The sequence below is a fragment of the Ovis aries genome, chromosome 11 (genome assembly GCF_016772045.2).
Source record: "Ovis aries strain OAR_USU_Benz2616 breed Rambouillet chromosome 11, ARS-UI_Ramb_v3.0, whole genome shotgun sequence".
Classification (NCBI taxonomy): Eukaryota; Metazoa; Chordata; class Mammalia; order Artiodactyla; family Bovidae; genus Ovis; species Ovis aries.
In genome coordinates, this window is record NC_056064.1 from 45,802,379 (window position 1) to 45,830,162 (window position 27,784).

Here is a 27,784-nt window from a genome sequence, read left to right on the forward strand (position 1 = left end):
GAAAATCCAAGACACCACCAATTATAAAACTAACCAAGGCGTCAGCAAAGTTGTGGAGTAAAGATCAACATACCCAAATTAACAGTGTTTCCAAAAGTCAACAAGTAGAAAATGCTCAGTTTCTAAAAAAGCACTACTTACAACACTAACAATTGCTAACTTTATATACCAAATATCTTTGCATAGAATGTAATAAAATCAAGAGACCTATTTAAAAAGTGAGATAGATTTTTTAAGATAACAATTTTCATATCTATTTATAGAGACAAATAAGCTCCAATCAAATTCCCCATAGGGCTTTTTGTTTTTTTCTTTCTTTGACTGGCCACATGGCTTGTCAGATTTTAGTTCCGCAACCAGGGGTTGAATTTGGGCCCTTGGCAGGGAGAGTGAAAAGTCCTAACCACTGGATTACCAATTACCCCCCTCCCGAGGTTTTTAATGGAAGCTTACAAACATTCATTCAAAAATTCACATTAGGGGAAAAAAAAAAAAAAAAAAGGACCAGCACTAGAGAAATTCTAAAGAAAGTATGATGAACATTCACACTGCAGATGTAAGATAAAGCTATGATGATTAAGGCAGTCTAGAAAGACAAAAAGACAGTGGGACAGAATACAGAACTCCTAAACTTAGAACTGGCTACATGTAAGAGATGGGCAGCCAGAACAGTGAGGAAAGAATGAATTATTCAATAAATGGCATCGAGATGCCAGTTCTTTACATGAAAAAATATATGAAAAAAATAAAATTACTTCCTTTCTTTATGATATAATTCCCTAGTTTTGGAATTCCTAAATCCAGAAAGCTGAACGTAACAAGATTATCTTTGAAACTTCAGAGCAGGGAAGAATTTCTTAAATCTCTTAAAAAAAATTGAGCTAACTTTCAACAAACTGCAAAAGATTTAATAAAGTTAAAGGCAAGCAACCGGTTGGCAGAAGATATCTGCAACATACAAAACTAAAAATAAAATGACAGAATATATAACAGAACTCCAACAAAGAGGTTTAAGAAGACAATCTAACAAAAGATGAATATATTAAAAATTTGCATAAGAGAAATCCCAATGGCCAATAAATACATAAAAATATGCCATGTCTTATTAGATTTTGGTTAAAATATTAGATATATTAAGATATATCATTTCAAACCCAGATTGGAAAACCCAAGTGTTGGTAGATGTGGAAAACAGTAATTCATATACTGCCAACAATAAAAACCAGCACCACCATTTTTAAAGAGTAATCTGGAAATATCTGGCTAGGGGGAAAATGTGTATACTCAGCCATTGTGAAATTCTACTTCTGACAATATAACCTGCTCATCTGCATAAACAAATAGGTTCACGGCAATAGTTTGTAACAACGAAAAATTAGTTACAATTTAATTTGCTAAAATAGGGAAACAGATAAACTAATTTACTCCTCTAAGGGATTTTTCTATAGTAACAGAAACTAATTAACTAGAGCTATCTGTATCAATCTGACTGTATCTCAGAAGACAATGCTGAATGGAAAAATATAAAAACTAATAATAAACAAAATAAGTACTTTTATAGATACACACAAGTAATTAAGGAATTTAATGGAATATTGTTTATCAACTTAATTATAACTATATGTATCAACACAACTAAATCTCAACAATGTGGAATGGAAAAACTATATAAAAACTAAACAAAACAAACAAAACCCAAGCAAACAAACAGACAAAAAGCAACTAAAAGATCCCTCATACCACAAGACTGAAGATCCTGAGTGCCCCAACTAAGACCCACACAGCCCAACCCTCCCCCGCTACCAAGACAAAAGACGAATGAAACACAGTTATAAGACTTGTTACCAATACATAAATAGTAAACGCATAAAAACATGTACAGTGCTAGGGGAGGGACGTGGGAGGGGGGTTCATGTTTGGGAATGCATGTAAGAATTAAAGATTTTTAAATTTAAAAAATAAAAAACTAAAAAAAAAAAACCATGTACAGTGCTAATAAACAGCAAATTCAGGATCAGAGTCCTCCTTAGCCTTGGGAAGGGGAAAAGGTAAGTTAGATTTTAGCTGTATCTGTTATGTAAGGTTTAACTTCTCTTTAAAAACTAAAAGTCTGATAGAAAACAGCAACTTTAATATGAGAGGAAGTACCTGGCATCTGGTATACTCTGTAACCAAAATATTTTATGATCTTCCACAAAATTCTATTTCAAGAAAGTAGTAGTCATACTGCCCTTAGCCCCATCTCCAATCAGGTTATACATACTCATTACCAAAACATTTTAAGTGACTCTAAGTGAACTTTAACACAGTCCACTGGTAGAGTGAAATAGGCATTTTACAATTCCCTAATCTTGATGGAATAAGCACAAGATCTAGAGATCCTTTCTTCTTTAGTACAATCATCTGGCTCAATGTTGGCTGCAGGTCTAGTTCTAGCCCAAATTCAGAAAAAGAACCTCAAGACGTCAAGTGCAACCTCTGGATCATTCTTGCACTATAAAAATGTTCCCCCTTCACTAAAAGAAGTAAAACTAGTCAACCTTCATGTCCTATTTCCAGCTTTCACTGCTCTTCAAGGTTTATAACCTTCCTATCTTGTAAAATCTCTTGGTTTCACAGGTTCATTCCTGAAGCTGCCACAGTACCAATCCCCACCATCCACCACCACTGGGATACTCCAGGTAACCTCCTCAGCTACCACTCCTAACATGAACCACATAATACTATTCTTAAATAAAATCTCAATTCTTATTTCTTCCTGTCACTCTTATGTGTAAGAAACCAGTTTTTATCTGCTTCTTTACAAATCCTAAGTCTTCAAGAAAACAAAGTAGAAGGGGAGTCAAATACCATAAAAGGCAGCACTTCGAAGCCAAAAAGTGATTAGTAAAATTCACAAAACATCCACTTAATGACAGGTTTATTGTCAGACAAACGTATTTTAACAATTGACAGTGGCTAGCCCAAGTAATACTCTAACATTGAAAACCAAAGCGGGGAAAGATGATTTCTTGGCTAATTTACAGCACTTCTTCCTTAGTCACCCCTGGTGGACAAATAATCCTGGCAGTCTTGCCCAAGGATCCTGAACTCAGCTCAGAAGCCTTCTCACCAAAGTGTTCCAACAGCAAGCACTCTGAATTGGCAGGAAAGAGGAAATTTATTATTTCTGAATTTTGACACATCTTAAACAAAAGAATTTTTTTTTCTCTTCTTTCTTGTTTGAGGTCAAGGAAAAAGTAAGAAGGAAATGAGAACACTTTAACTATGTGAAAACTTAAAAATATAAAAGGAAAAGAAAATTCCTTAAAACATTTCAGTTCCTAAGAACTCTGGTGGATAAACACTTTTTTTCCGCAAATATTAAGGAATAGCCCCTTTCAATTTTCTTATTGTCAAAATGAACAGCCTGATAAATATTATTCTAAATACTAGTGCAAAACCTAATTACTTTTTTTTTTTTGGAAGCCTAATAAGCTAATTAAAGACAGGCAGTGTTAAGGGAGGACCACAACCCCCAATTATGAACATGTTTCAATTCTACAAATATGACAGTTTCTAGCCAGATAAAATTTTCAGTAGGAAGTTGTCATGTAATTAATGAACAATGGAAAACCCCACCTTAAGTGTCCAAAATACCAGCAACATGGCCAGAAATCTGAATTGTTAACAAAGGTGGGAGGTGTACAGTTAGCAAGCCTGAGGTGAGCTGTGATGATGTTACGACACTCCAATGGCAAATCAGAACACAAAGCATAGTGTAAGAATAACAGCTTCAAGCAGAGTTTATGTATTTTTTTCCTTAACAAAAACAACATGCTATAGAAATTCAGTTTATCAGAGGCAGAAGTAGATTTCATCCCTAATATTCAAAATGTAAATTATTACTCTTAATAACTTGCAGCTCAAAACGAGAGAGTGATTTAAAAGCAGGGTCATGCTTTAAAAATAACATGTCACTAAGACTGCAGAGAGATACTTATGTAAATATAATGATGAACTGGTTTCTACTGTTGTCATTATCAATAATGAAGGGAAAAAAAATGTGGATTCCAACACTGAGAAGTCTTTTAACTCTTTCCTGTTGCTTGCTCTGTGCTAACAATTAGTAAATCCTGTTTCTGTGCAGGATGCGAGGATGCCTTCTAAGGTGCTTTCTGTGAACTGTTATCTCACTTTGTACCAAAATACTTTGTCTACATGTACTGGACTACCACCTGAGTGGGAAGTCATTTTAACTAATATTTTGTTCCTTGATTTTATTAAACAGTTTACAGGTAAATTTCCTTTGCCTACATGTGTGGGATAAAGATCCATTAAACTTTTACACAATGAATTGCTTTTTGGGGTCCCTAAACATGGAAAGATACAATACCAAGAACTGCTTCTGTAATATCACACAACTAGTAAACATTGCCAGCTATGTTACCAGTATTTATTTGTATAATAGTGTATGTTCTATAAATAGATTTATTTTTTAGCTATGTGAAGCTATATAGCTTTAGTAGTTATTGTTTTTTTTTAAACAGGGTTAGAGTATTGTCACACATTGAGAACTTAAGATGCTCTATGGGATCTAACAATAATTATTTACTTGAACAAAAAAAAAATCATTTCCTCTAAGAAAGCTCTGGTATTTGTAAACAATTGAAAGCTAAATAGTGGAAAGTACTAGAAAATTTAGAGTTCAAGTTACATGTTGGTCAACAGAGAAAACAAGAAAGGGATTTTTGTTTTTGATTCTCTAAAATCCTCTTGAATGATAATGTTAATGGTGATATTTTATTAGTAGAGGACAAACAGATCAATATGGGGACGCTGATGTAAGGAGATTAAACTTTTCTTAGGGGATGACAGAGGACAAGATGGCTGGATGGCATCACTGACTCAATGGACATGAGTTTGAGCAAACTCTGGGAGATGGTGATGGACAGGGAGGTCTGGTGTGCTGCAGTCCATAAGATTACAAAGAGTCAGACATGACTGAGCAACTAGACAAGACAAGAAATGTAAAAACTAAATCTTCCACTGAATCTTCAAAGGTGTCAATGATAAAACCTTTTTTTTTTTTACTACACCTTAAGAATAACTTACCTTAGTTCTACCACTAAGAAAAGCAACACGGAAAGCAATTTCTACTCACACAGAGAAAAGACTGCCCACTGACTATAAAAGAGATTACTAATACAACTCTTTGTAACTGATAAACCCCATTTCACTGCCTACAGTGCTGCCACAGACAGCAGTGGCAGATACAGCAACTGCCTTTTTACTCAAAGATAAACTGCAGTAAAAGCTGATTTATCTAAAAGTAATACTGAAGTTCGGCACTGACCCATGTCAAACACCTGACCTAGCTAAGTCACCTAGTTCTAGTCCAGGATGGGAAACCTTTAAGTCCAGTAGAACAGTGGTGGTAGATTATCCTTTTCCCTGATCTGGAAATGTAACAAAATAAAAGTAAAATGATTATCCACAGCAAGTTACACAGTACCACGTTCTACCAAAAACTATTCAACAGTTATGTGCTACTTCCACAAGTGCAAAATTTCTGAAACACCGACATTCTGAAGTCTTTAGGTTCTTTAGATGACTTATAAAACCAATAAAACAGACTATGTGAAATTGAGATCATCATCGAACGTCAGAGCATACAGCTGCTAGATTCACGGTATTCAGGGTAAGGCTTAGGGTCAATACAGGAAAGAACAGAAAATCTTAACATTACTAAGAGTAGCATAAAAAAATGTGTATATAAGTATTAACTACCGAGCTCAAGAGCGATGTGAAAAGAACCGAAGGAAGAGCAGGAAGATAGGTTTAAGCCAAGTTCTCATTTTTATTTACTTTGTATGATCCTAGACATGTGTAAATTGACCTCTAGAAATAATAGCAACGTCAGCCTCACAGGATGTGGTATTCACAAAATGATATAATCTTAACTGTAAAGTACAATATGTATATCAGAAAAGAACAATTATTAAATAAATATAAACTTTGGATTTTAATTCCGTATCATAAAAGGTACAAAAGAGGACAAGAGATAAAGTCTCTTAAGAGGCATACATAATCAGGAAATAGGTGTTTTCAATTAGCAGCAGAATTCTGAGTGTCTTGAGTGTTGGGTTCAAAGACACCTAAAGCAGTTCTACTCTAAATATAAAATCCAGAGTAGTTCACTAAAACTGACACTGTATTCAGTCAGAACTTCAATGACATTATCCCTGTGGCCCCAAATTTACAGAGATGAGGGAAAGAAAGTTGAGCAGGGGCCAGGAAGGAGAACCAAACTGTCTAGTGTCAAACTGTCCAGTGTCAAACATCCCACATTTTAGCCATAAAACTCATAGATGAGAATGGGTTAAGACACTGTGGCTGTCACTCTAGGTTATATCAGCTTTCTAGAGCTGTTCTGTAGCAATAGGAAGTAAATGTTCCAGAGCCAACTCATCCTGGTAACATTCAGGGTTGAACACTTGACCCTTCTGTCTCACTGCTTAAGTCAGATTACCTCTGAAACTGAAATAAGATTTGTGTATTTTGGCATATTATTTCAGCCAAGCTTTCAATCCATCAGGAACTCTTTCTCCCTTCTCCCCTCCATTTAACAAATACTTAAGACCTATTATTTTATTTACCAGGGATTATACTAGGTGCTGGGGACACAATACAACAAACAAAAATGCTGACTCAGAGCTTAACGGGGAAGACAAATGTTAACAATTAATCATGCAAAACGTGAGATAAGAGACAATAACTATGACATCAGATTTAGACTGGGAGATCCGGAAAATTTCTCTGTGGGATAAACAACCTGAGCGCCAAAGAGTAAGTTAGGACTTGAACAAGCAATCTTGCTGAGGTAAGGGGTAGAGGTTATGGAGAGATACAGAAGACTGTGAATGAGGATTGTGGTATGTCTAAGAAGAAGAAACAACTTGTCTACAGGTAATGGAGCTGCAGCCCTGACAGTGAAGGAGGAAAATGCACTGGAGTCGACACTGGATACAGGCAGGTAGGGTCAAATCCCATAGGACCCTAATCCATGTTAATATTATGAAACAGTATAAACAATCCTGACCTTGGTCCATGTTCTTTATCTTGGAACTCCTGTTTTAAATGAAAAACATTTTAATACTAGCTAAGGGATAATGAACTCCCATATAACCATCAACTAGCTTAAACTATCAACTCTTGGCCAATCTTACCACATCCAAAACATCTATCTATCCCTCCTCCTTACAGATTGATTTTGAAGCCAATTCTCATGATCAGATCATTACATCTGGCACATGTTTTTATGTGTCTCCAAAAGGTAAACTGACTTTACATATATTAAAAAAAAATTTCTTAATGTCAAATATCTAGTAGTTATTCAAATTTCCTGGTCAGCCCAAATCAAAGTCAAGTAAGATCCACACACTGTGTTTGGTTAAAACACCTCAAATTTTAAGTTTTCCTCTTTTTTTCCCCCCTCACAATTTATTTGTGGAAGAAACAGAGCTATCTGTCCTTTAGAATTTCCCATGTTTGTGAATTCTGCTGATTGTACTCTTGTCACAAAGCCCACACCTTTAAACTTTGTAAACTGACTCCTCTAAACAACCTACAATTTGTTATTTATTATTCTGTAGATCAGCAGATAAATTATTTGTACATTCATTTTTTTCATGTTTAAGACTGAGATATATGCTTAAAAAAAAAACCACACCCAACCTTTAAAGAATTATATAAGGTACTTCAAACTGCTCTCAATGTCCACCTGTCAGACTCTTTATTAAACATGATAACATATACATAATATATAACCTGCCAGGCACAATAAAAGAAAGAAACATAATAATTCTCCAACAGACTCTCAGCAGCCCTTAGGCCACTGTGTGTGTTTGTTCTGTGGGAGACTACAACCAGGAAATACCTATTAACATCTTTTATTCCTAAAAACCACCTCCCTCTTGGGAGTCTTTCCTGCTGATCTGTATCTCACAATTCATTACTTTGTATTCTTCATGCTTAGTGTGGTCCCCTTATTTTGTTACTAATGTAATATTTCCAAGTCTGGCCTTATATATGATTGATCTTCAACTAGATTATCCATGCCTTCTTATAGGCACTACTTACTGTGTGCTTTAGCTGCTCATTAATCTTCAATGTTATCTGTATCTATGTATTATAATTTATGAATAAGGAATTCTCAGGAAATATTAAAAAATGAGACTTATTTTGGCTTTGCTTAATTTTCAAACTCAAAAACACCTAAATTAAGTCTGAAAGACCTGAATGCCTGAGACACACTTAAGTGTTCTAATGGAGAAAAATAAAGTCTTACAAAGGATGGAAATGGTTTACAGTTCTTTGTGGCTGGTCGAGAACTGGACATTGAACTGGAGGATGAAGATTCAGAACAAAACAGTGGCTTAGTTACTATGCCTTTTTTAGAGTGTAGGAATCTGCTGTTTCTAGAAGAAAGGAAAATGACAAAGTCAGTACTGAAAAGATCTCAGCTACTGAAGTAACTGCTAATCCAGAATGGCTCCTCCAGAGTGAACCAGTCAAGTTTCTGTCCACTGTACTGCCTAGAGAAGCCATCGCTATATAAAAGTGATTTCCATTTAGAATCTGTCAATAATCAAACTGAGGCTAGAATATTCAAATTGTGTATGTAATACTAATTTCTCCTATGAAAATTCTAAATAGTTAAATAATCCCATTCACTCAAAAGCCATAAATTAAAGTGTAAAGAGTATTAATAGTAAATTGCTATTATTTGATCTAGCTCACTCACCAAAGCAAGAGACTGACTAGGATCACACCTTACAACTTAAAGTACCTATTACAAGCAGCATGGGACTTAGAAGCTTCTTATAAACAGCACACTACTCCCCAGCTTGGGTTCCTTAAAGCAGAGTCAACAGTACAGAGTTTGGACAAGGAAGTAGCAGGTGATGGAGGGTATCAGCATTTGTTATTCCATGGGGAGAACTTGTTTCTGGCCATCTCTAGAATGACCAAAAACTCTTACAGAGAAACGTTTTCTTCTCACTTTAAAAATAAAATACAGTTTTACAAGGACCAGGACCTATGATCCTTGTCCTTCCAACAGATAAAAACCAGTGTAACCTTAGAGTGAAGCTAACCCCTTTCTCCTTTGGTGCCAGATCTCAGAAACCACTCTGGCTAGTCTCTTTTGCCAGAGGGAGACATGAAATTACAGTCCACTCTTACTCTAAACCCACACAGACCAGGAAAAATAAAGCTATATTACAAAGCTATATTCTTAATAACAACTATACACAACCTGAATGGATGCTTACAGAGGGTCCTGTGAATGTTCTGGATGCTTTCAAAACAGTAAAACAGAATTCACACATCATCTCCACATTACCATGCTCTTTCATACCATTTACTAATAGTTAGAATCTTAAATTATATGATACAAGATACTGTATCTCAAAGTTTTCTTGGCATCTTTTGAACATTTTCCCCTATGAACTTGAAAATTACTCTGTCAAAGTTCTTGTTTACTACACAGTATATAAACACACTCTCCACCCCACCTCCCACAAAACCTTTATGAAAGCATTTTAATGACCTAGTGAGCCCTCAGAGATCAAACTAGCTTGCAGTGCAGAATGACTGAAGACCCAGAGACACGTCCTTGGAACAACGGGGCGACAAAAGCAAGTGGTGATCTGCACCACAATGCCAACGAATGCCCAGCATGTGGCAAGTGTTCAGCAAGTGGTAGCTGCTGCTGTTCTCACTTACCACGGTACCCAGCTGAACTAACTCAGCTACTGTTAAGGCACTCTGTGCCCTTCCATCCAATGGCAAATATTTGTTTTGGTAAGTGTGTATTCCTTAAACACACTTGAGAAACAGGAACCTGAGACCAAATGTCTTTTGTTTTAATCGAGTTCCAACATGCTTGGCAGGGTATGTAATGAGAGCTGGAGGGTGATGAGGGAGATGGCTTCACAGGTCATTTATTCTGTAGTAGTCCCTTTCACTATAAATAAATAAAAGTGATGAAGATAAACTTATTCACAAATTCAAGATCACTGAGAAGTAACCACAGTAATTATTCCCAACTCATTAAGAACCGTCCCTGGGACTTCGCAGGTGGTCCAGTAGCCAAGACTCCATGCTCCCAATGCAGGGGGCCTGGGTTTGATCCCTGGTCAGGGAACTAAATCCCACATGCCACAGCTAAGAGTTTGCACACTGCAATACAGGTTGAAGATCCCACATGCCGCAAACTAAGACAGCACAGCCAAATATAAACAAAATAAATAAATTTTAAAATGTCAATTCAAGTTGAGTTTGGGAAACCCTGCTCTATAAGGCCACTACTCAGTTCTCTTATCTATAAAACCTGTGAGCTGGACTGGAAAAAAAAAAAAAACTTACAAAGTGCTTTCTTTATAAGATGTGATGAACCTATGACCACTGGCCTAAGTACACATCCTATATGTACAGCTGTAATTTATACTAGGGGGAAGAGGTTATTATTTATAACTAGATAGGTATCTGAAAGGCTCAATTCACTCCAGATGCTGCAACAAAATTCTTTCCCTTAGTGACAAGACTCATATATCATATAGACTTTGTAAGTGCTGGGATGTTGACCAAACAATGATACCCAGTTTAAATCTAAATCATCCTCTCAAAATATGCCCCAAACTTTAAAACTGAAAGAAACCATAGTATCTCTAAACATCTCAATTTTTAAATGGTCAAAACTAAACCCAAAAGAGTAAATGACTTTCCCAGTCAGAAGTAATTCAGTCATTCAAGCTCTTAAAGCAAATGTCAGGAAAAGATGCTCATATGAGTACGGTACACCAACATGGGCTGAGAGTTAACTTTGATTTAAAAAATTACTTTGGCTTCTGTAACTGGGTACAGGTAACAGTGATGCAAATGCTGTCTTTTAAAAATTTAACACCTATTTTACGGATTCAGAAATAAGACTACCTGATCAGTGCTATATTTGACATTTTACATAAAATTAAGCCTGATGATTTATTCTTAGAAATAAGCAAAACCATATAAATAATAGGAAAACATACACCAATCGTCTAAATGGCAACATGTTTTTAAAAAAAGGGAAAAAAGGAAAAGAATTTCACTATTAAAGGAAATCAAGCCCCCAATCTATTCTATATGCATGGCCCTCAAGTCTCCTCACTTGATTGATCACTAAGGTCCTTACAGCTCCAAAATTCTACTTCTGTTTGCTCCTAAGTGACACACTATAAATAAACAGGAGACTCAACATCTTGCTCAGTTTTTAGGTATGTTCCTACAAACAAGGTACCAACTGTTACTAATGCACTAAAGCTGACAGGCAACAGAGTGATTTAAGTAACTAAATTCCCCAAACTAGGCTTAATCCCAGTAAAGTTAATCAAACAATTGCTTCAGCATTTCAACAAAAATGTCAGTTTCTTTCCAGATCACACATCACACAGAAAGATTCCGTCCAGATAAGGTTTGGAACAAGTTTCTTTCCAGTCTATCCTGATTTAGGCACCCTCTAAAGATTTGACTAGGTAAAGGTTCATCTCTCTCAAACTGCTCCAGTTTTTCTTTTACAACACTCAGCTGTTTTTATACATAAGACAAGCATAATTATTTTGAAGAACAAAAGAAAGTTAAAACCGTTTTTCTTTCTCCTCTGCTGCATTAGAGCAAACAGTATAAAGATACATAGTTCAACAGCACTACCCCCACTACCAACAATCATACAGCTCCTAAAAGCTAAACAGAAATCGTAGGAAAAATACCCACTCTAGAGATGAAAATAATGTTCCAGGTGTATCACATGGCAGCACGCATGTACAGCTTTTCAGAACTACATGTAAATTCAAACTAAAGACAAAAACTTCACTGTGACATGACAGAAGAGAAAGTTCATCTGTACAACAATCTCACTCCCACCAAAAACTGTGTTTGAACAATCCAAACAGCTCTAGGAAAGTCAATAAATATCTTTGTGAAGGACAGAAGTGCTAAGGCAACTACAAAATAAGCACATGCAACTTTTACTGTTTCCCCAGAGACAGATAGGGTCATCACACCTCTGTGATGTAAAATGCTCAAGCTGCTCACAGACACCTGCTGAATGCCACCTGACTGCTGCAGAGTGAGTTACCCACCCTGCTCCCAGGGGTGGTTTTCAACAAGATGAAGTGAGAGGGAGCCTGCAGGGTTGAAAAATATAATAGAAACGGTTTGATGCAGCTCACATTTTGTGATTACTTTAAAACTCACATCACTAATCACGGAATCACAGAACAAAAGACAGACTCCAGGAACTAAGTCTCTTAACGAAAATGATAAAGTGACTGATCTGCTAAGACTTATGAGAGATTAAGAACTAGACCCCCAACTTCCAACTATATACATGAGACCCCCAACAACACACACAACTTTCTTCCACACAAAATTAAAACATTCAGTAATTTTGATTCTGCTAGAAATAGCCAGTTACATATATTCCTCAAAGGATAAACACTGATAAAATAAAAATAATCTATTAAAACTATTAGATTCTTTCCTAGAAAGGCACAAAACATTTAAAGCAGATCAAGAATAGTAACCCAATTCTGTTTCATCTTGCGACGTCTCTGTTCAGCCTCCATCAGTGGCTCCCTTCACTCCTAAGTACAATGCAATCTCAAGGCCTTCATTAGTAGTCCTCCAACAACTTTGGTTCAACTCTCCAAAAATTCAAAAATTTTTCTAACAGCAAGTAAAAGTTCCATCATTTTTCCTTTTTCACAGCTTGGTACTGGGGAACTGCTTTATACACAGAACAAAACTCTACAGGCCTACAGCTATTAGGGGCTGTCTAGGTGGCTCAGGGGTAAAGAATCCAGCTGCCAGTGTAGGAAATGCTGTAGACTCGTGTTCGATCCCTGGGTTGGAAAGATCCCCACTCCAGTATTCTTGCCTGGAGAACCCCATGGACACAGGAGCCTGGCGGGCTGCATTTCATGGGATTGCATAGTCGGATGTGACTGAGCACACAGGCAGGCACACAGCTTCTAGACGAGGGCCTGGAATGTTTTTCAAGCAGCAAACAATCAATAGTAATCTGTAATAATATTTCAAATTACGTTTTTAAAAACTATAAACTGGGACATCTAGCTCTGGAATAAACTGTTATTATGGTGGTTTTAAAATACAGTTGCAAATTCTTTGACACTCCTCCCATTAAAAGATAGGGTTCTGTCTCTTCCCTCTGAACGTGAGAGGGTTTGTGACCACTTCAGGCAATAGAATAGGATGGAAGTGATGCCAGGTGACTTCTCAGGCCAGTTTTAAATGAACAGGAAGCTTCCACCCTTGTTTGCTAAACAAAGATACACCATGTAAGAGGTCTGACCACCCTGAGGCTGTCACACTAAAGAGACCAGTGTCCCTTAGCAAACCCACCCAGGCACCCCTAACAGGGTGCCGCACACATGCGTGAAGAAGCCATCTTGGAAATGATTCTCTGGTCCCAGTATTTTGGCCCCCAGCCTTGTGTCTTGTCAAACTGAAGCCCCACGCATCATATATCAGAAACAGGTCATTCCAACTGTATTCTGAATTCTGATCCAGGGAATCTACAAGAATAAGATGAACACTGTTTCATGCCATTCAGTCTGAGGTGGCTTGTTAGTAGCAATATCAGAAACTGTCATTATCCAATAAAGCTGAACATCTGCATACTTTCAGTTCAGTTCCATCGCTCAGTCGTGTCCGACTGTTTGCGACCCCATGAATCACAGCACACCAGGCCTCCCTGTCCATCACCAACTCCTGGAGTTCACTCACACTCACGTCCATCGAGTCAGTGATGCCATCCAGCCATCTCATCGTCTGTCATCCCTCTCTCCTCCTGCCCCCAATCCCTCCCAGCATCAGGGTCTTTTCCAATGAGTCAACTCTTCACATGAGGTGGCCAAGTACTGGAGTTTCAGTTTTAGCATCATTCCTTCCAAAAGAACACCCAGGGCTGATCTCCTTCAGAATGGACTGGCTGGATCTCCTTGCAGTCCAAGGGACTCTCAAGAGTCTTCTCCAACACCACAGTTCAAAAGCATCAATTCTTCTGTGCTCAGACCTCTTTATAGTCCAACTCTCACATCCATACATGACTACTGGATAAACCATAGCCTTGACTAGATGGACCTTTGTTGGCAAAGTAATGTCTCTGCTTTTCAATATGCTATCTAGGTTGGTCATAATTTTCCTTCCAAGGAGTAAGTAAGCGTCTTTTAATTTCATGGCTGCAGTCACCATCAGCAGTGATTTTGGGGCCCCCCCCCCCCCCCCCGCAAAATAAAGTTAGCCGCTGTTTCCACTGTTTCCCCATCTCTTTGCCATGAAATGATGGGACCGGATGCCATGATCTTAGTTTTCTGAATGTTGAGCTTTAAGCCAACTTTGTCACTCTCCTCTTTCACTTTCATCAAGAGGCTTTTAGTTCTTCACTTTCTGCCATAAAGGTGGTGTCATGTGCATATCTGAGGATATTGATATTTCTCCCAGCAGTCTTGATTCCCGCTTGTGCTTCTTCCAGCCCAGTGTTTCTCATGATGTACTCTGCATATAAGTTAAATAAGCAGGGTGATAATATACAGCCTTGTCATGCTCCTTTTCCTATTTTACCACCTAGCATTTCTAATTCATGGATACACAACAGTCCCCTCAACCAACCCTTAGCACACATATAGCAGGAGGCATGTTCAAGAATGTTCAGAGTAATAGCATTGGGCATATTTATAAAATAACTCGAGGGAAAACCAAATGCACACCAAGAGAAGAATGGATAAATCACAGTATTATTTGCTCAGTGGAACAGTGAAAATGAATAAGCTACAGCTATATGGGAAAATATCACTGATTTTTAAATGTTAGTAACATAATGTTGAAAATCCCTATAAGATAACTTATACTCTCTTTTGTAAAGTTTAAAGACAAGCAAAAGTAACACAGGGATCCCTGGGGAAGCTTTAAAGGCTGTGTGCCCATGTTTTACAACTATCTTCCCATTTCTGCCCCTCCAACAAACATTCTATTCAGTCAGTGTTAGTCTTTCAGTCGTGTCCAACTCTTTGCGACTCCATGGACTGTAACCCACCAGGCTCTCTGTCCATGGAATTGTCCAGGTAAGAAATCTGGAGTAGGTTGCCATTTCCTCTTCCAGGGGATCTTCCTGACCCAGGGATCGAACCCAGGTCTCCTGTACTGGCAGCAGGTGGATTCTTTAGCATCTGAGCTACCAGGGAAGCCCTATTGTAACTGTCTCTTGTCCTCTCTAAAATATTTTAGGCAAACAGGAATGACTTTGGCAGTAGTGTCACAGGTGTATATTACTTTTAAACTAAAGTCAAGCATACAGTAACAACAATGTCCTGAGTTCAGAAATCCAATTAAAAAGAAACACACACACAAATGCATACATATATGGGAGTACATAAAATGGAAGGTATGTTGTATGATAAGAGTATCCACATTACCATACATAGCATTAAGAAAAGTTCTTTTTCCAGTTTTAGATAGTAAATGCTTACTGAAATCCAACCCGCACTCCAACAACTTCCTCTTAAAAACTCATGAAAATTAGACTTTTAAAGTTTCACAGAGCTAGAAACTAAGAATATTGGCTAATCTCTGGATAGATATTTCTAAAAATCAAAGCTTAGAAGGATTAATTCAAAAAAAGTATGAACATATGAGGAAAGATAAATTCTTATTTCCAATCACTATATCATATACAGGATTTCTAATAATCAAAGATAGTGAGTGAATTTATTGCCAATCCCTTCCAAACTTAAAAAATAAAAAGTTCATTTCTTTACCGCGTTACAAATTTCAAATAATGAAATGAAAAGCTAGATGAACGTGGATAGAAAATTGTATTTGATATCAAAGGATATTTAGTTAGTTGGCAATGAGAAGAAGTTAAAGCTGCTAAAATGACGGAAAATGGTATTCAGTGTCTAGCAAGGAAAGGAATAATTATTACACCAGGTTAATCAAGAAGTAACATTACTCAAAGAGATAGTGGAACATAACCATACAAAACACCCCTCCTCAGCCCACACATCTGAATACCATCAGGAAATGGCCGGAGGATGCACCCAGTAACTCTTATAAAGCTGAAAGTAGGAATTCAAAGGCAACAAGGTGGACACGGCAAGAAATCATCCCTTAAGCTGTTTACCTGCAAGCACCTTTTCTCCCAGACAATATTGTCTATCTTAAAGTCCCTTAGAGAGTCAATACTCTGTAGTGACCTGTATGGGGACAGAATCTAAAAGGGATGGATATATGTATATGCTTAACTGATTCGCTTCGCTGTACAGCACAAACACATTATAAATAAACTACTCCAATAAGTTAATTTTAAAAAATCCCTCAGAGAAAAAAAACAGGAAAACAGTTGGAAGCAGAGTTCGATATAAAATAAAGGCTACAAAATTGGCCAGATACAAAATAAGTGTTCCCAAACTAAAATTCTCACATCCTTCCAAAAATCTGTTTTTGATAGTCTCCTCCTCTTCTGTTATAAAAAAAAAAAAAAAGAAAGAAAGAAAGAAAAAAAGTTTCTTCCAGTATCTCAAGCTGAAAAACTTGTTATCCTCAATTCTTCCCTTTCTCTCACAACCATATCTAATCCATGAGAAATTTTTTTGGCTCAACCTTCAAAATACACACCTCATCTCAGACCACTTCAACCATGCAACCGTCATCTCTCACCTGGAAACGGCATCAGCCTCCTGAGTGGTTCTCATGCCTTGAACCTGCTTGCTATTTTATTTTAACCCGGGGTAAAAGCCAAAGTTCCTAAAAGGCTTACTAATTCTCATCCTCCATTCTCTGACTTATATGGATGTTGTCTTGGAACACTTTATTTTCCCAGTTATCCTTGGGCAATGCTTCTGTATTTTCGTGGGGTCATCTTATCAAAGAAGCCTACTTTGACCAACACAAAATAGTAAAGCTGCTGCCGCTACCCTCTCCTTGACCTTGCTTTCTTTCCACAGCACTTACCACCTGATATATGTTTATTCATTTATTGACTGCCTCAGTTCTTCAAGCAATGTCAGTTTCCTGTTTTACTCACTCATGTATAACAAGGAATTTTTGTTTTATTCACGAATGTAGTCCTACAAACTAAATACAGTAAGTCCCCTACACACAAACCTTCAAGTTGCAAACTTTGAAAGATGCAGAATGTGTTTCTATGTCCCTTCAGTTAAGTTAGTTCATGTGTCTAGCATATGTTGTCCATGTCACCTAACAGGAAAAAAAGAGATACTACCCGTACACCACTGGGTCATTTTTTCAAGAGAGTAGATAGAACTGAATCCAGCAAGGAACCACCAGAACCTGTGCCATCAACATCAGGCGTGAGCGACACTGCCGCTTGCCCTGTCTCCTGTTGCCATCGATCCTTCAGCTCTACCATCTCCCACCTCCTCTCTCTCCTCCAGTCAAGAACCCTTCCCGCCTGTTCACTCGATGTCAGCCCCTGGTGGCCAGTTGTTGTATTGTACTACTGTTCTTTTTAAGGTATTTTAACATTAAAAATGCTTTATTTCATTGCTTTTTATGTATTATTTGACAAGAATTATACACCTATCAGAATACAACTCTGCACAGTCAGCTGTGTTAACTGGGTACCTCAGCCAGCTCTGCTGGGCTTATGAACGACCTGGACTATGAACACGCTCCTGGACTGGAGTGCCTTTGCAAGCAGGGGCCTTACTGTAGTCTCCTCACAGGCAGTGAGCCTTCAGTACATGTATGCTAAATGAATGAACACTGGTGATGGTGGAGGTGAGGAAGGGAGTATCTTACCCACAGTGGTTCACAGCAGCCTATGAACAACTGGGAAGGCAGCCACAAATTTTTAATGAAGGTTACTAGTTTATAAATTCGATCTAATTCCAATGAAAATCCCAATGGGATTTTTTGAGAGAATTTGACAAGACTGATGGATTTGACTACAACAAATTCAAAACTTCTATCATTCAAGAAACATACAAATTAAAAGCCAAACAGAAAGCTAGGGAAACCAATTTGCACTTACAAATCAATTCAAAAAGACACATAAGCAAATGAGCATGGAAGATTTATTTATATGAAATACAAATGGGGGCAAAATGTATTTATATAAAAATACAAATGGCCAATAAATACAAAGCAAGGGTTAAACTACATTAGTAAATAAAAGCAAAATTTGAAGGATGCCCCTTGTCTGGTCAAATTTTAAAAGTCATGGAAAAAAAAAAAAGGTACCTAAAGTCTGCTAGGTTTCATGAAAACACTGCTGATGAAACAGCAGTTTCATTCTAGAGAACAATATAACCTTTATAAAAAATCTTAAAACTGTCCTTATCCCATGACCAAAAAAATTTCCACATCAGAAATTTAATCTAAAATAATGACCTGTGAAATGAAGCAAGTTTTACACACAACAAAACTCCCACATAAGAGATCACAAACTAAGGTCACATTCTTGGTTTTATTTGCTTACAGGTGAATTTTCTTTGACCTTCATAAGGGTATCAAAATTTTCTTAACTCGTTGGCAGAACTTTAAAATCTATTAAATACAAAGATGAGATCTACCAGTGGTCTCTTAACGACTATTGGCCAAACAAACAGTAGCTGATCCCTTTAGCTGTGGCACATGACTCCCAGTTCAAAATTTTCCCCATCTGGAAGGTGCTGTTCGTTTATATTATACTCTCAACTCTTCTTATGTTACCTGAGTTGGAAACTACACTAGAAGTCAAATGTTAAGCATGCAGGCTGTCTGAACTATAGGGTCCTGCCTCCAGAGTTTCTGATTCAGTAGTCTGAGGTTGGGGGGGGGGGGGGGGGGGGCGGCGGGTTCCAGAATTTACATTTCTAACAAGTTCCAATGTGAGCTAATACTACTGGTCCAAAGATGACACTTTGAGACACTTAAGACTGATGAAGCTTCCTCAATGAGGCCAGAGAGGGGTCCTGTGAATTACACAATTGCAGGATACCTGAAAAATATTAAGGATTCCATTAAAGGGGTTGGGGTGAGGGGGCTAAGAAAAGCTGATGGATCAAAAGCCAATAGTCACTGCAGATATCATAGCACTGACTTCCCCCAATTATCAGAAATAGAAAACCACTGCCCTACAATAAATTTAGGAATAATCCTAGACTAAATTCAGTCTTATTCTTTTAAGTTCTGCATGCTTCCTCGTGAGTTCTATCTATTCACAAAGTTTTAAGGACCTCTTCTATACCTTATGTATGAGTTGCAAATAAAAACTGCTGTAAAAGATACTTTAGCACGCCAATATTTCATGACCAACAAACGTGGTTTTTAATCAGCTCTAGTATTTTCTCCTGAAATTGCTTTCTTCAGCTGCAAACTATATATAGTAGCTAACATTTGTGGAACGTCTCCTTTGTTCTGGGCATCGCTACACACTACATGAATTTCATCATTTAATCACTATAACAACCCTCAGAGACAGCACCCACTCTCCCCATACTGCAGATGGAGAATCTGAGGCACCGAGGGATTAGGTCATTTGCACAGAGAAGAAAAACCAAGATGTACATCTGACTCCACAGCCATTAATTTTAATCACTTCACTACAGTGCCTCTATCCTCACTGCCTGTGTCAAAGACAAGCTTAGTAAACAGGGAATTCAATTCAAGGTGTTTACCTACCTATCTCTTTGGCCCATTTTTCTCCTGTTTCCACAGACAGATAAGAACTTTATTTAAAACAGTCCAACACATATGAAGAACTTTATTTATGAGGGAGAAGAAGGAGGGATGAAAGCGGAAAACTTCAAGGAGAAACTATGTTCACCCTTTAAAGTATTTCTCCCATTCTGAAAAAAAGTTTAAGGCCACAAGCTTTGACACCAGAGCATTCAAACATAAAACGCCTCATCCATGAAGTATTTAAAAATTTTAGAATCTTTTTAAACTTACATCATGTTTTATGTCAGTTATATTTCAATAAAGCTGGGGAGAAAAAAAAAAGAATACTTCAACTGTGAAAGTAAAAGTTGCTCAGTCATGTCTGAATCTTTGCGACCCCATGGATTATACAGTCCATGGAATTCTCCAGGCCAGAATACTGGAGTAGGTAGGTAGCTTTTCCCTTCTCCAGGCGATCTTTCCAACCCAGGGATCGAACTTAGGTCTCCCGCATTCCAGGCACATTCTTTACCAGCCGAGCCACCAGGGAAGCGCCACTTCAACTGTGGAGGCATATATAACGAAATCTGAATAACCAAGCAGGTCTCCCTCTAAGGTCAGGGGAAGGCTTCAGCTCTTGAAACCAAGTTTTAGAGAGCCTGTGCAAACCTCATTTGAAAAGAAAGAACTGCAAGCTATTTGTTAACAGAGAAATTATCTGTCTTTTAGCCTGAATGAAAGTAGCACAAGTTTCTGAAGTATGTTTATATAAGCCATACAGTTCCATACAATCAATAGTCTACCATCATGATTCTGAACAGTCATATCTAGTCAGATGCCATCAGCTATCCTTAAAGGTAATCTAACAGATACGTACCTTAAATAGACAAAATGTGAGACAGACAACAGGTTACAAGAGCAAAGGTGAAACTAGACTACTAGACTCTAATCTTTGCTTCAACAGTTACATGTGATCCTGGGCAAGTCCACTGTCGACCCCAACCCCCTATACTGAGTCCCAGTTTCTGTAAGAAACTACCTCACATCAAGTAATTGATAAAGTAATTTAACGAGACTGAATGTTTATAAGGCACGACATGTATAATAGCATTACACTTTATCCTATCTTTGTAATATTTATTTTTATCATAATTACTTACAATTAATTATCTTTATCATTATTCCTTATTTATTTCTATCCCTTATCCTATCATCTAATGTGTTAAGAGTTAAATAAGCAATTGGCAACCCACTCCAGTATTCTTGCCTAGAGAATCCCAGGGACAGAGGAGCCTGGTGGGCTGCCGTCTACGGGGTCACACAGAGTCGGACACAACTGAAGCGACTTAGCATGCATGCATGCATTGGAGAAGGAAATGGCAACCCACTCCAGTATTCTTGCCTGGAGAATCCCAGGGACAGAGGAGCCCAGTGGGCTTCCATCTACAGGGTCGCACAGAGTTGGACACAACTGATGCGACTTAGCAGCAGCAGTTCCCTCTCACTTCTAAAGCTACACTGCTATCACAAAGACAAAGATGCATCTAGCCATTAGTGCTTAAAGGTAAACAAGTATTTACATTGTGCAACAGAACATTTCCTATCATATTCATAACAAAAGTGCTGTATTATTAAGTGGTTGCAAAATGGAAGAGGGAGATCTCCTAGCAAATATAAGGATGCTTAGAAACAGCGATTTAATCCATCCTGATAAGCAACTTATTAAGTATCAAGCTTCAATGTGAATCACGTACTTCTCCTAAATCTAGAAATCTAGATCCCAAATACATCTGCCTGTACAGGGTACCTACCACCCAAGGACCTGGAGGGTGGGAATGAGAGTGGGGAGGGCAGAGCCACACAGCATCATGCATGTATAGTAACACATCTGGCTACTCTCAATTCTCTGCAAGAGAGCTACATTCAAAGGGAACCTCTTATAAAATGGACAGAATAAGTTAATCCTCCTGCTGATTAACACAATAAAACCAAGTTTTACATAGGAAAAGATAAGCTGAAGAATATAATTGATTTGTAATAACTTAAATGGGAAAAGAATTTGAAAACAGACACATGTACATATATATAACGGAATCATTTTGTTGTACACCTGAAACACAACACTATTAATCAACTCCAATATAAAACAAAAATTAGACAGTGTACGTGAACTAGTAATTTCAGTTTTGCAGATCAACTTGTGTGGCTGTGTTCAGGAGCATCAGATTTTATTATCACTATTGTCCATTTCAGTTCAGTTCCTAGGCTTTAAAATCCCAAAGAACAGAAAGAGATGCATATACTACATGGTAGTATTAGTAATATTAAAAAGTGTTCCACTTACTGAAAACTAAAGGGCCAGGTACTTGATGTACACCACTTTTTAATCTTGATTACAACTTGTATTCCAAGGCTAATTGAGTCTGAGCAATTTTGACAAAATCACACAACTAATCAGTGTCCACAGAAATTCAAACTCAGATTGAATGGAAAAGTCTGTGTTCTAAAATATACCTCAATAAAGCTGTTTTCAAAAAATGCTTTCTTTCCAGTAGACCACAGGCTTTTCTTAGTCAAAACTCAAATCTTTAACAACATATAAAGTACACTGGGTTCTGAACAATAGCAAGGAGTCTTATCAGAATATTTTAGCATAATAAAAGTAAAGGGGCTTAAAATCTGAAAATATTTACCCAATAAGAACTGTAAGTTTTTTGCCCAACTTTAAATTAAATGAGTTTTAGGACTCAGGTTTCCACAGTCCTTTCCTCCATGACATCTGAATACCCTAAAAATGCATACATAAATAGCCTGGGTATTTATTTCCTTTGACAAATGGGAAAAAGTAATATGAAAATGCTTCTGGCTATACTACTTAACCAAAAAACTGTCCACTCTGGACTCTGGACTCTCTTTCAAAAACTGGTCATGGTCATTAACCAATCTCTAAGCAATAATACATTCAACTGGATTATCAAGCTAATAAGAGAAAAGAGAGAGAAGCCACAGGAAATTCAAAAGGTAATTTAAAATTGGCTCTCATCAGACTCACGGACTGGGTCTAATCAGAGGCCAGGTGATACAGTGGAATTATGGTAGCCAGAAACAACCATACGTAATGAAATGTCTTTTACAGACCACCACCACTTTCCCCATCAGAGTTCAAAAGGTTATTTTCACTCCTCACAGTTATATTCAGGATAAGAAGGCCAGTCACAGCTCAGAGTAGACAAATTTTCTAAATAGGAATTCAGTTCTGTAATCTCTTCAGTATCTTTCTTTCCCAATGATGGGAACACAAAATTTCATGCATAAATCAAATGGAAAGAAAATAGAAAATTAAAATGAACTGTAAAATCTATGCTCATCATCTGCAAAAGAATTATAAATAATAAATAGGAAGAAAAATTAAAACGTTAATGACCAAGCACAGCACCTCTCCGTAAATTATCCACTATAAGGCATCTCCCAATTCAGTTACCAGTTCAAACACATGATAAAAGAACCGAAAGCTGGCTTCACATTTCACCCTCAACTAACCATGAGTTTAAAACATCACCACAATGCCTGCATCCAAGATTGGGGGGGAAGGAAGAGAAGCCCTCCCCTAATTCTTAACAAGGACCAAAAAGGTCCTGCTTGATCTGGCTCTGCCCACAGCATCATCTCAAAGAATCACTCTCCAAACCTCTCCTGGCTCCTTTATGCTCTGCCACACCGGCAGAGACTAAAGGAGCATTCCCTGGCAGTCCTTGTCACAGACCTATTTGTCTTTTCCTATACTCATAATTAAAAAATACTCAGTTGATTCAAAGATTTTTTTTGAATGCTTATATTTCAAGATACTTGTGTTATAGTGGCCAATCCCTATATAACAGGAGGAAATTTACATTTCAGAGGAAGAGAAAGACAATAAGCTAGTAAGCAAAGGGTGTGGGGGTGTGTGTGTGCTTATTAAAATGTCAATTGTGATGTTAAGTTGCCCTTTTACAGCTGGTGGTCAACAATATTTCTTTTAAAAGTGGCAGAGACCTCAACTGGATGAAGAACCAAACTCAGCTGACAGGAAATCTGCAGAAAAGCTTTCAGGAAGAGGGAGCAGTAAAACGTACAGGCAAGAACACATTTAACATTAAGAGTAAGAAGACCAGTGTGGTTGCAGCACAAGAAACCAAGGGAAACATGATACCAAGGTGGTGTACAAAAGCAGATCCTAGATCCAGTAGAGCCTTGGAGTCCACAATAAGGAGTTTGACTTTTAGTCTAAGTGCATCATGAAGCCTTTCAACAAATTTGAGCAGGGGCACAAGGTATTATTTACATTTTTAAGCTCACTCTTGCTGTTGTGTGAACATACTATAGGAGATCAATAACAGAAGGAGACAAATTAGGAGTCTTCTAAGGAGGTCCAGTCAAAAGATAATAGGCTGGTGATAGCATTTGAAATGGGGAGCAGGTATTCAGACTCAGAATGTAATCTGAAAGTGGAGCCAGCAAGATTTGCCAATGTAATAGAATATGGATATGAAAGAGAAAAATTTGACACCCATGTCTCCCTTTGAGACTGTACCTGACTGCAGTGAAAGTAGGGGCCACACACAACTCATTCAGGTCCTCAAGACAGAGGGGCAGTTAAGTGAGTTCTATCTGAATGAATTAATGAACAGCCTATTACATTTTTCAAAATAATAAAAATACAGGCATTTTCTTTGGCTGTCAAATACTGGTAGGGTGTCAGGCACAGAAATTTAACACCTTAGGGAAAGCAAGGTGAGTTAAAAGATATCCAAATAAAAGAAACCAGAGACCCATATTTCACTGAACTTGCAAACTCACCTCAAAGTACCACCTGTCTGAATATGGACACACACACATATGGCTCATTTAGGAAAATAAATTACAATTTTTGGAGGAGTACCTCTTTTGTGTGAACTGCAAGACTGGCTGTATACTATCTGACAAGATCATTTACATTGACAGACTTGCTTCACTAAGTAGAACTAGATGTCCCTGGAGTCCTGTGATATCAGGAATCTGGTAAACCAGTCATAAATCATTGTTGAATTAAAAAAAAAAACAAACACAAAACAAGTTTAGCAAGCAGTCTCTTAAAGAGGAGACAGACACACTCCAGATCAATTAAATAAAAATTTAACTGGGGGGAGGGCCTGGAACTGTTCCTTAAATGTTTCCCAGGTGATTCCACTCAGCAGCCAAAGTTCCAAACCACCAACCCATAGCAATAAAGATTAAAGTAGAGGGATTTAAACAAAAACTCTTAAAAGAAACTCAACATTTTCTGAGTCAACAAAGTTGAGCCCTCATATTAAGTGATGGCTCATAGTGAGCATTTTTGGAGGACAGATAAAAGGACTTGTCTTGGAATAAAAAGATTCATTAATATATACTTAAACAGCTCAGGTAAAGACAGAACAGAAACACAAACCCTGGTTAACCCCAATCACATTCTTTCCCAAGGTTTGCATTTTTTAATTATAACATTTTCACTGCAGCAAAACTAGAGTCAATTCAAAATGTCTTCTTCCTGTAATGCTGCTTTAAATCTCTACAGAACAGTAGTTACTGCTGCATAGCTAAATGCATTTCAGCTGAAGAAACTACCTAGAAAAAATCAAGTAACACCCCAGCTTGTCCCTCCCATATCCCCTCATCAACAACTAACTCTGAGCAGACTCTGTGGATACATTGTACTATTATATGAAGAGAGCATAGTGAAATTTCTGGTCCTCAACTACAAACCAAATACATTTAAGAAATTCTATAGAGCACAAGAGTAAAACAAAATCTTGGTACACAGACTCCCACCATCCTGAATGCATGAAGGCTGTGATAATTTCCCAGTTGTACACTCCAACTCTGTCCTAGCTTTAAAGCACAAGCAGATCTTATCATTATAGGTGTTCAAATATCAGAGAAATGCGAACTCTCTATCTATGATCAATGATAAAAGATACAGGGATAAAAGAGAAGGGAAATTTAGTCTGGTTTTTACACATGATTTAGACCCTTCTAGAATTAATTCACAGTTCATACTGACAGGTGGACAGGACTACAAATGAAATATGAAAAGCAATTTAAGGCATAGTTTTCAGCTAAAAGGATCTAAACAGCTTTTCCTAAACATTCAGTTCCTGGAAATCGGAAATCAGAACACAGGGCTTTTCATGTCAGATTTCTATTTCATGTTCAGCTAACTGGTTAAGTATTTCACTCAATAAAATTAATTAATGTAGTCTTTTATTTTAATCATGCAAATGCAGCAAAGCAGTAAGGAATCTGAATGCCACAATGTGAATACTCAGAATCAGCTGGTACATCCCATGCATTAAACCCGAATGCCTAATATATATCTTTCAAAATGATTATAATGACAACCCTCCATTATCATCTGAACCATTACAATGTGAACTGCATTCTGCTGGGCACTATACAAGAATCAAAAGACATGGTCCACAGCCTCAAGAAAGTCTGTAATTTGAGGAGATAAGGTTGATAAGCAATATAGCAATAAACACATAATCAGAGCTTAAATTCAAGCAGTAAAAACTAAATATGAACAGCAGTTCCCAGACTGGAGTCTCAGACATAGCAACCAAATAGGTTGGTAAGCCAAATAGAGAAATAGAAATAGGCAAAGAAAAGAAATAGAGAAAGCAAGGGAACTTCAGAGAATCATTTACCTCCGTTTCATTGCCTACACTAAAGTCTTTGACTGTGTGGACCATTAAGAAACTGTAGAAAACTCATTAAAGAGATGGGAATACTAGACCATCTTACCTGTCTCCTGAGAGTCAAGTAGCAACAGTTGTTAGAACACTGTATGGAACAACTGACTGGTTCAGGATTGAGAAAGGAATATGACAAGGCTATTGTCACCTCGTTTAATTTATATGCAGGGCACATCATGCAAAATGCCACATCATCCATTCTGCAGGCTGGATGAGTTACAAGCTGGAATCAAGATTGCCAGGAAAAATAACAACAATCTCAGATACGTGGACAATACCACTCTAATGGCAGAAAGTGAAGAGGAACTAAAGAGCCTCTTTGTGGGGGTGAAGGAGGAGAGTAAAAAAGCCAGCTTAAAACTCAACATTAAAAAAACTAAGATGATGGCATCCGGTCCCATTACTTCATGGCAAACAGAAAGGGGAAAGGTTCAAGCAGTGACAGATTGCCTCTTCTTGGGTTCTAAAATCACTGTGGACGGTGACTGCAGTCATGAAATTAGAAGACAATTGCTTCTTGGCAGAAAAGCTATGACAAACCTAGACAGTGTGTTAAAAAGCAAAGACATTACTTTGCCAACAAAGGTCAATACAGTCAAGGCTATGGTCTTTCCAGCAGTCACGTAGTCACGTACGGATGTGAGAGCTGGACAATAAAGGCAAAGTGCCGAACTGGGGTGTTGAAGAAGACTCTTGAGAGTCCCTTGGAAAGCAAGGAGATCAAACCAGTCAATCAATCTTAAAGGAAATCAACCCTGAATACTCTTTGGAAGGATTGATGTTGAAGCTCCAATACTTTGGCCACCTGATGCAAACAGCTGACTTATTAGAAAATACTCTGATGCTGGGAAAGACTGAAAGCAGAAGAGGGCAATAGAGGATAAGATGGCTGGATGGCATCACCGATTCAATGGACATGAACTTGGGCCAACTCCAGGAGATGGTGAGGGGTAGGGAAGTCTAGCATGCTGCAGTCCATGGGGTCTCAGAGTCAAGACACGACTTGGGAGACTGAACAACAAGCAAAAAAAGCCGAATAAGAAGTGAAACTGTGTGTGGGACTCCTAAATATGTAAGAAGCCAAGGTTGGAAGTCACTCCTTTGGTCAATAGAAATAGGATCTGTGTCTTTGAGAACAGATCAGAGTGGTCTTAACTTTGCTATTTACTATGTGAATGGCATTTCATTACGGTGGTCTGATCTAAGGCAAAGGGGGACTCCTAGCGTCTATGACATACTGCGTATGGTAGGGGGCAGAGTGGGAACATGAAGTGGGAGTGTGATTGAGAGGATGTTGATCACAGAGGCAAGGGAAATCAAGAACTGCATTT

At 37.8% G+C, this 27,784-nt stretch overlaps 1 protein-coding gene across 7 annotated transcripts in view; it reads right to left on the bottom strand.

Annotated features, from left to right (window-relative positions):
* Positions 1–27,784, bottom strand: part of KANSL1 (KAT8 regulatory NSL complex subunit 1) — a 167,743-nt gene that overhangs the window by 54,537 nt on the left and 85,422 nt on the right. The gene's annotated exons all lie outside the window — the stretch shown is intronic.